Source organism: Sapajus apella, unplaced genomic scaffold (assembly GCF_009761245.1).
Source record: "Sapajus apella isolate SASKATOON/1434 unplaced genomic scaffold, GSC_monkey_1.0 scaffold191, whole genome shotgun sequence".
Taxonomy (NCBI): Eukaryota; Metazoa; Chordata; class Mammalia; order Primates; family Cebidae; genus Sapajus; species Sapajus apella.
Window position 1 is genome coordinate 878,992 of NW_022437131.1, and position 8,786 is coordinate 887,777.

An 8,786-nucleotide genomic window follows, 5' to 3' on the forward strand; every position below is an offset into this window, starting at 1 on the left:
CTGTATTGGTTTGGTTATTTGGTTCCTTTGTGGTTGCATATCAATTTTAGGATTTTTTTTCTATTTTTGTGAAAAATGTCATTGGTACTTTGATAAGGATTGCACTGAATCTGCAAATTACTTTTGGCAGTATGATCATTTAAATTATATTAATTCTTCCAACCCATGAGCATAGGTTATCTTTCCATTTGCTTGTGTCTTCTTCAATTTCTTTCATCAGTGTTTTGTAGTTTTCCTTGTAGAGGTCTTTCACCTACTTGGTTACATTTATTCCTAGGTGGGTTTTTTTGTAGCTATTTCAAGTATGCATACCTTTTTAATTTCTTTCTCAGCTATTTCATCATTGGTGTATATAAACACCACTGATTTTTGTATATTGATGTTCTATCCTACAACTTTATTGAATTTATTTATCAAATATGAGAGGGTTTTGATGGAGTAATTAGGTTTTTCTAGATATAAGATTACATCATTTGCAAAGAAGAACACATGTAAAGATTCATTCCTCTTTTTCATCCAAGTCGGATGACTTGGATATCTGTTATTTCTCTTGCCTGATTGCTCTGACTAGGTCTTCCAGTACTATTTTGAATAGTAGTGGTGAAGGTGAAAAAATAAGACCCTTGCCTTGTCCCAGTTCGTAGATGAAATGGTTTCAGCTTTTCCCCATTCAGTATGATGTTAACTGTGAGTTTATCATATATGGTTTTTAATATTTTGAGGTATGTTTTTTTGATGCCTAATTTCTTGAGAGCTTTTATCATGAAAGGATGATGAATTTTATCAAATGCTTTTTATGGACTAATTGAGATTATCATATGGTTTTTGTCCTTCATTTTGTCGATGTAACATATTATGTTTGTTTATTTGCATATGTTGAACCATCTTTGCCTCCCTTGTATAAATCCCACTTGATCATGGTGCATTATCTTTTTGACGTGCTGTTAGATTCAGGTTGCTAGCATTTTGTTGAGAATTTTTGCATCTATTTTCATCAGGGTTATTGGCCTGTAGTTTTCTTTTTTGTTGAGTCTTTGTCTGGTTTTTGGTATCATGGTAATGCTGCCCTCATAAAATGAATTAGGGAGAATTCCCTTCACTTCCATTTTTTTCAATAGTTTGGAAATAACTTGTGATAGTTCTTCTTTGAAGGTTTGGTAGAATTCATCAGAGAAACCATCCAGGCCTGGGCTTTTCTCTGTTGGAAGATTTTTATTACTGATTCAAGCTCATTACTTATTATTGGTCTGTTCAGGTATTCTATTTCTTCCTGATTCAATCTAGGTAGGTTGTATATGTCCAGGAATCTATCTATTTCCTCTAGGCTTTCCAATTTGGTAGTATATAATTGTTTATAATAGTCTCTGATGATCTTTTGTATTTCCATGGTATCAGTTGTAGTGTCTCCTTTTTCATTTTTGATGTTTATTTGTGTCTTCTCTCTTTTTTTTCTTGGTTATTCTAGCTGGTGGTTTATGAATTTGTTACATTTTCAAAAATCCAAATTTTTGTTTCATTAAAACTCTGTGTTGTTTTAGTTTCCATTTTGTTTAGTTTGGCTCCAACCTTTACTGTTTTCCTTTCTTCTACTACCAATTTTGGATTTGGTTTGTTTTTGCTTTTTTAGTTCCTTGAGGTACACAGTTAGATTGATTATTTGGAATCTTTCTATATTTTTGATGTAGGCATCTATTGATATAGATTTTTCTCTTTGCACTGCTTTTGGTGTATCCCATAGGTTTTGGTATGTTGCGTTTCCATTTTCATTTGTTTCAAAAACTTTTTGATTAACTCAATTTTTTTTTCTTGACTCAGTGGTCATTCTGGAGCATGCTGTTTAATTTCCACATATTTGTACAGTTGCCCAGGTTCCTCTTGTTATTGATTTCTAGTTTTATTCCATTTTTGTCTGAGAACATATTTGATATAATTTTAATTTTTAAAATTTATTGAGGCTTGTTTTGTGTCCTACTTACCTAATTCTTTCACCATTAAATAGAAAACAACAGCTACAGCTATTTCAAATTAATGAATACATATTACTTTTGTTAATCTGTTCAAAAGTATGTCCTGTGTCTAAATATTCATCAAAATACTTTTATTCCTGAATACTAAATTTCAAACAATATACAAAAGCACACTTATGAACTGTAATTAATCTTCAACTCTCACTAGCTCAACTCCTACCTCCTGACCCAAACTGTCTGTTGTCCACAAAATGGTGTACTTTCCAGATATGTCCCTGTGGATGAGGGGCACATGACTATGTTCACCTACACATGCATATAATCTTTTTACCAAAAAGTGCAATCACATTAATCATCTCCTTTTGCAATTTGACTTTTCCACTTAATTCTTCTGAGGATTTATATTAGCATCTTATTAGTTCTTGTAGCTTTAGCATAATCAACAAGTTCATTGTTCATGTCTATATTTATTGGAAGTCTATGTCAAAACTAGTTGTCAATTGTTTTGTTACTGAGTTTGCCCTATAAATTATGGATACTAATCTAATATCTCAGATGTAGTTTGAAAATGTTTTCCCCATTGTTTTATAGGAATTCTTAGTGCTATTTTCATTTAGAATTTCTTTTCAACTTCAATAATATGAATAAAATATAAACAAATTGTAATTTAAAAAGAAATACTGGTGAAGAACACCTTAGGGGGTGTGTACTGTCAGCCTTGAGAAAAATTAGAGCATTGAGAGTCCTGGAGATACCAAGATAAAATGGAAAAATACTTTAAGCAATTCTAGGGTTACCTGCTGATCTGGAGAGAAAAAAGTTTTCTCCTGATTTACATAAACTTTCCTAAAGTACCCTGATCTGAATAATGGTCAAAGTGATAGGTACCTTGAATAGCAGTTAAGATTAAAGGAGATAAAATATAAAGTGCATTTGCTTACAGTAGTTTAGTGCATGTTACTTTCCTTCTCTCCAGCTCACCTGTCCCAGGGCCAATGCTTGAGCTTCTACCTGAGCCCACTCACCTCTCTGAGGATCAGCCAACTAACTCGTATGGCCCCACACCCAGGTCTCTTGGCACAAATGGTGGGATTTCATCTCCTTTATCTTCTTCATCACCCAGAGGGATTGTGGAGTGAGGGCACATTGGTCCACAATAGCAGGGCAGTAGAATCTGACTATTTCTCAAGCCCTGGAAGCCCATCTTCTAAAAGGGAGGCTACTCAGGGCTGTCTATGGAGGATGAGGGATGAAACCTCATTCCAATTCTACCATCTATTTGGAGAAGTGACTTACGCTCTGAAAGCCTGAGTTTGGTCATCTATGAAATGGGACTGACCATACCATCCTTACAGTGCTGTCCTGAGAGGTAAATGAGAAAACCTGTATAGAGTATATGGCATACAGTGGGACTTCAATGGCCTTTAAATGTTGGGACACAGCACTAGGGGATGGCTGAGCCTTAGGGCTAAGGAGGCATTGTGAAAAATCATTTCTCATTGTTTCTCGTTATAAGAAAACAGATACCTAGTTGAAGAAAGCAAATGACCCTGTGATATGAATTGAGTTCAAAGATTTGTAGACAGTTGTTTCTGTACTTCCTGGGTATTATCAAAGAGCTTTTCAACATCATGTCCCTGAGGTGACCCAAATCCAGTTCCCCATGCTGGAAAGACAGGCATGTCTTTGAACTCACATGTTAAACTCAGAAATAGCTAACATCAGGGGAGCAAAAAGTTGTGTTTGCCTAATGGCTGTTCCTGGACTAGTCAGTATGGTTTTGGGCTTTTTTTAAAATTTTGTTAAGGAAAAATTTGGACCCATACCACAGTCCTCAGTGAAGAGTCTTCAGATTATGCAGTATTCAGCCACATCACTCGAGGTTTTTTTTTTTTTTTTTTTTTTTTTTTTTTTTTTTTTTTTTTTTTCCGGTCATCTGCTGCCTCCTTTAGAGACAAAAATCCAATAGTTACTAGCAAGTCTTAGACACATTATATACTTTGGCTGTTTCCCCACCCAAATCTCACCTTAAATTGTAATAATCCCCACATGTCAAATGTGGGGCCAGGTGGAGATAACTGAATCATGAGGGCAGTTTCCCCCATACTGTTCTCATAGTAGTGAATAAGTCTAACGAGATCTGATGGTTTTATATATGGGAGTTCCCCTGCACAAGCTCTCTTGTCTGCCACAATGTAAGATGTGTTTTGCCTTCTGCCATGATTGTGAGGCCTCCCCAGCCATGTGGAACTGTGAGTCAATTAAACCTCTTTCCTTTATAAATTATCTAGTCTCAGTTATGTCTTCATTAGCAGCATGAGAGTAGACTAATACAACACACAATTGTCCAGTTTTAATTAGCTAACAACTAAATATTTATTGAGCCCAGAATTCATGCTATTCCATTGGAAGTACTTCATGAACTCTAGAGCCAAATTAACTGGGTAAGAAAGGAAATTAATACACGGGTGACTTCATTGCTTAAATATCAGATGAGATGGCTCTTTCTCATTAATTTTTAAACTTGATCAAGTTTCAAAAACTTGATGATTTTCAAAAATTCCTCCTTGGACCTCTCATCACCTATTCAACCACATGATAGAGATACCACTCCTCTCCCTCTCCTGATTTCTCTCTCTCTCTCTCTCTCTCTCTGTGTGTGTGTGTGTGTGTGTGTGTTTGTTTGTGTGTGTGTGTGTATGTGTGTGTGTGTATGTCCTCACCCATTGGATTCTCTCTTCTCCTTCAAATTCAAAGTTCCACAAAGAGTTGTATATATTCCTTGTTAACACTCTCCACTTTTCACTGATACTTTATCCCATTACACTATGGTGTCTGTCCCCAAGATCATCAATTAAAGCATATGAATTAAAACTCTTTTGGGTTTGACCCAAGATGGCAGAATAGGAACAGCTGCGGAGTGCAGTTCCCAGCAATAACAAAGCAGAGAGTGAGTGCTCACCACATTTCCAAACAAGTTTTCACTGCCCACAACCAGGAGATTCCCAGGCCGAAAAGTGCCACAAGTTTTCAGCAAAGCTGGTGCCACGGTTTGGTGCACAGAAACTTACACAAATCTGGGCAGCTGTTTCAACTGGTGCCTGGAGTGCCTGGGAGACAGAGCCGCCCATTCAGCTGAAAGGGAGCGGGTGAGACAGGGAGCCAGGCAATCTGGCTTGGCAGATACCACCCCCACAAAACAAGCAATCTAAAATGCTCTGGATTGAGAGTTTTGTAGCAAGCACACCTGGACCCACGATGGTCCAGCTTAGTGGGGAGAAGGGCGTCCACCACTACTGAGGCAGTCTGCCACTACCAAGGCAGTTCACACAGCAGCTGGGAAGAGCCTGTGGCAGCTCAGCAACACCTCTGCCGGCAAACTGTGACTAGACTACTCTGTGTGGGGCAGGGCATCTCTGAAAAAAGGCAGCAGCATGTCAGGAACTTATAAATAAAGTCAACATTCCTAGGTCAGAGCACCTGACAAAAGAAGCAGTATGAGTTCCGCTGCAGCAGACTTAAAGGTACCTGCCCAGCAGCTCTGCACAGAACAATGGAGCTCCCAGCACAGCACTTGAGCTCCTACAAGGGACAGACTGTCTCCTCAAGCAGCTCCCCAATCCCCATATACCCAAAGAGACACCTTATAAAGGTGTCGCCTCAGGCCGACATCTGGCGGTACCCTTCTGGGATGAAAATAACAGAAAAAGAAGCCAGCAGCAACCCTTACTGTTCTGCAGCCCCTGTGGGTGATCCCTACACAAGCAGGGTCTGGAGTGGACCTCCAGCAGTCCTGCAGCAGAGGGGCCTGATTGTTAGAAGGAAAACTAAGAAACAGAAAGAAATAGATTCAACATCAACAAAAAGGACGTCTACTCAGAGAACCCACCAGAAAGTGACCAACTACAAAGACCACGGGTAGATAAAGCCACTAAGATGGGAAGAAACCAGTGCAAAAAGGATGAAAACAACAAAAACCAGAATGCTTCTGATCCTCCAAGGGATCACAACTCCTCACCAGGTAAGGATCAAAGATGGATGGAGAATGAATCTGATGAATTGACAGAAAGATGGACGGAGAATGAATCTGATGAATTGACAGAAAGTGGGTAATAACAAACTTCTCAGAGCTAAAAAAAACATGTGCTAACCCAATGCAAAGAAACCGAGAACCTAGAAAAAGGTTAGATGAGATGCTAACTAGAATAAACAGCCTAGAGAAGAATATAAACAACTTGATGGAGCTGAAAAACACAGCACGAGAACTTGGCAAAGCATACACAAGTTTCAATAGCCAAATTGACCAAGCAGAAGAAAGGATATCAGAGATTGAAGATCAACTCAATGAAATAAAACGAGAAGGCAAAAATAGAGAAAAAAGAGTGAAAAGAAATGAACAAAGCCTCCAAGAAATACGGGATTATGTGAAAAGACCTAATCTATGTTTGATAGGTTTACCTGAATGTAATGGAGAGAATGAATCCAAGCTGGAAAATACTCTTCAGGATACCATCCAGGGGAACTTCACCAACCTAGCAAGGCAGGCCACCATTCAAGTCCAGGAAATACAGAGAACACCACAAAGATATTCCTCAAGAAGAGCAACCCCAAGGCACATAATTGTCAGATTCACCAAGGTTGAAATGAAGGAAAAAATGTTAAGGGCAGCAAGAGAGAAAGGTCTGGTTACCCACAAAGGGAAGCCCATCAGACTCACAGCGGATCTCTCTGCAGAAACCCTACAAGCCAGAAGAGAGTGGGGGCCAATATTCAACATCCTTAAAAGACAAGAACTTTCAACCTAGAATGTCATATCCAGCCAAACTAAGCTTCATAAGCGAAGGAGAAAGAAAGTCCTTTGCGTACAAGCAACTGCTGAGAGATTTCGTCACCACCAGGCCTGCCTTACAAGAGCTCCTGAAAGAAACACTAAACAAGCAAAGGAACAACCAGTACCAGCCACTCCAAAAATGTACCAAATGGCAAAGAACATCGACACAGTGAAAAAAAATATTTCAACTAATGGCAAAACATCCAGCTAGCATAAAAATGGCAGGATCAAATTCACATATAACAATATTAACCTTCAATGTAAATGGGCTAAATGCCCCAATCAGAAGACACAGACTGGCAAACTGGATAAAAAGTCAAGACCCATAGGTGTGCTATATTCAGGAAACCGATCTTATGTGCAAGGACACCTATAGGCTCAAAATAAAGGGCTGGAGGAAGATTTATCAAGCAAATGGAGAACAAAAAAAAAGCAGGAGTTGCAATCCTAGTCTCTGATAAAATGGACTTTAAACCAACAAAGATCAAAAGAGACAAAGAAGGGCACTACATAATGGTAAAAGGATCAATGCATCAAGAAGAGCTAACGATTCTAAATATATATGCACCCAATACAAGAGCACCCAGGTACATAAAGCAAGTTCTTAATGACCTATAACTACTTAGAGTCTCACACAATAATAGTGGGAGACTATAACACTCCACTGTCAATAGCTGACAGATCAACGAGACAGAAAATTAACAAGGATATCCAGGACTTGAACTCAGATCTGGACCAAGTGGACCTAATAGACATCTACAGAAATCTCCACCCTAAATCCACAGAACATACATTCTTCTCAGCACCACATTGCACCTACTCCAAAATTGACCACATAATCAGAAGTAAATCACTCCTCAGCAAATGCAAAAGAACGGAAATCATAACAAACAGTCTCTCAGACTACAGGGCAATCAAATTAGAACTCAGAATTAAGAAACTATCTCAGAACTGCACAACTTCATGGAAACTGGACAACCTGCTCCTGAATGTCGACTGGATAAACAATGAAATGAAGACAGAAATAAAGATGTTCTTTGAAACCAATGAGAACAAAGACACAACATACCAGAATTTCTGGGACACATTTAAAGCAGTGCCTGGAGGGAAATTTATAGCAATAAATGCCCACCAGAGAAGTGAGGAAAGATCTAAAATCGAAACCCTATCATAGAAATTGAAAGAGCTAGAGGAGCAAGATTAAAAAAAAAAAAAAAAAAAACTCAAAAGCTAGCAGAAGACAAGAAATAACTAAAATCAGAGCAAAACTGAAGAAGATAGAGACCATTCAAACCCCTTCAAAAAATCAGTAAATCCAGGAGCTGGTTTTTTGAAAAGATCAACAAAATAGACCGCTAGCCAGATTAATAAAAAAGAAAAGGGAAAAAAATCAAATAGATGAAATAAAAAACGTAAAAGGGGATAGCACCACCAATTCCACAGAAATACAAACTACCATCAGAGATTACTACAAACAACTCTATGCACATAAACCAGTAAACCTGGAAGAAATGGATAAATTCCCAGACACTTGCACCCTCCCAAGCCTAAACCGGGAAGAAGCTGAAACCTTGAACAGACAATAACAAGGGCTGAAGTTGAAGCAGCAGTTAATAGCCTACCAACCAAAAATGTCCAGGTCCAGAGGGGTTCACAGCTGAATTCTACCAGATGTACAAGGAGGAGGTCTTACCATTCCTTCTGAAACTATTCTAAACAATACAAAAAGAGGGAATCTTTCCCAAATCATTTTATGAGACCAACATCATCCTGATACTAAAACCCAACAGAGACTCAACAAAAAAAGAAAACTTCAGGCCATTATCCATGATGAACATTGATGCAAAAATCTTCAATAAAATACTGGCAAACCAATTGCAACAGCACACCAAAAAGTTTATCCATCATGATCAAGTAGACTTCATCCCGGGGATGCAAGGCTGGTTCAACATAACAGTCTATAAATGTAATTCACCACATAAACAGAA

At 38.3% G+C, this 8,786-nt stretch overlaps 1 long non-coding RNA gene across 6 annotated transcripts in view; it reads right to left on the minus strand.

The window, feature by feature from the left end:
* Positions 1-3,859, minus strand: part of LOC116543618 — a 50,318-nt gene extending 46,459 nt beyond the window's left edge. For all 6 annotated transcript variants that reach the window (XR_004265641.1, XR_004265642.1, XR_004265640.1 and 3 more), the window contains exon 1: positions 3,794-3,859. This is a non-coding gene — a long non-coding RNA (uncharacterized LOC116543618). The remainder of the gene's footprint in view (positions 1-3,793) is intronic.
* Between the last annotated feature and the right edge of the window lie 4,927 nt (positions 3,860-8,786).